The sequence below is a fragment of the Gallinula chloropus genome, assembly GCF_964237585.1.
Source record: "Gallinula chloropus genome assembly, chromosome: 12".
Taxonomy (NCBI): Eukaryota; Metazoa; Chordata; class Aves; order Gruiformes; family Rallidae; genus Gallinula; species Gallinula chloropus.
In genome coordinates this window covers 13,884,894-13,886,236 of record NC_140097.1, presented here as the reverse complement: position 1 = coordinate 13,886,236, position 1,343 = coordinate 13,884,894, and positions in this window count along the sequence as shown.

Below are 1,343 nucleotides of genomic sequence, written 5' to 3'. Positions count from 1 at the left end.
CTTCTTTATGCATCCCTGCACTGCAGCCATTGGGTGTTTGGAGGTGTGTCCCACCATGGGACTGCAGCCCAATGAGCCATGGAGCAGTCACCAGTGGCGACACGGGAGCTTGCATGACCCAGCAGTCAAACTAAGTCTGTCACTGGGACTAACTGAAGTCATAAATCAAGCTGTGTATTTGAGAAGTATCTCCAGGAGTCCCTAGTTGCTGAAGAAATGCCATTTTATAACAGGAAACTTGGGGGGGGGGGGCGTGGGAGGAGGGGAGGGAGAAAAGTCATATCTTCAGAGAGAATACTGGAAAAAGCTGTAAAATTCCCCTCTGCTTGGCTGGCAGAATAATTGTTGGAAAGAAAGTTCAGGAGCAAAGCAACATGGAGGAGAGGAAGGGAGTAACAATCCTAGTCTTACTTTCCTAGTGAAGGAAACAGTCTTTAAAAACACTGTGGAGAGAAACAGGAATGAGTGCAATGAGTCCACAAATACCCTTGTAACTGCTGGCAGTACCTGCACATCTGTGGGAGAGCAGAGAAAATCAGCACACGTGAATTCTGGCTCAGTGGGGTGGGATAAAACGTTTTAGCATGAAGTTGCTTCGTGCCAACAAGCACTTCTCAGACTGCAGTGAGCAGCTGAACTATCCTATCTAAAGAGTCACAGGAGCTCTGTTTGCAATCAAGGTCCAGCCGCTGTTCCCTTACGTCAAAGCCAGGATCTATCTAAACACTGCTGCTGTACTTCTGAGAAAGCTCAGCTTTGTGCTGCTGCTGAAAGCCTTCTCAAATACGTATCCACCGGTCATACACCAGGGATTTCAGACTGGTACACGAGGACATGGTACACAAGCCAAATGGCTCTGTCTCCTGCAAGAAGAGTGAGACCTGGCAGGGTGCTGGGACCTCCTGTTGTAGCTATAATGGTTGGACCCAGCTCGGAGATTCCTTGAAGAACAGTGACATTCCTGAGCTAGAACCGTTACCAAAATGCCCTTGTCAATCAAGTTCCCCAGGAGACTTTCCGCTTACTCTGTAGATATTTTTCTTTGAAGCTCAGTGGTAAAGTGATAGCAGAATACATTTAACAGGTCTAAAAATGTCTTGGCAAGTTTGCTGGGTTTTATTAATCCGTATCCCCTCTTGTTTCTCACAGGAAAAACTGTCTTCTGACCACTCTCAGAGAAGCATCGGTTGTGAAGCGAAGACATAAAATTACACTAAGTGAGCTGAAATTCAAGCCTTGCCATTAGAGCAGTGACATTCACCCTTGACACCCAGCAGCTGCAGGGTTCCATTACTGTCACTTACAGAAACCTTCGACTCCCTTTGGTGTGCCCTGCTTTGAGC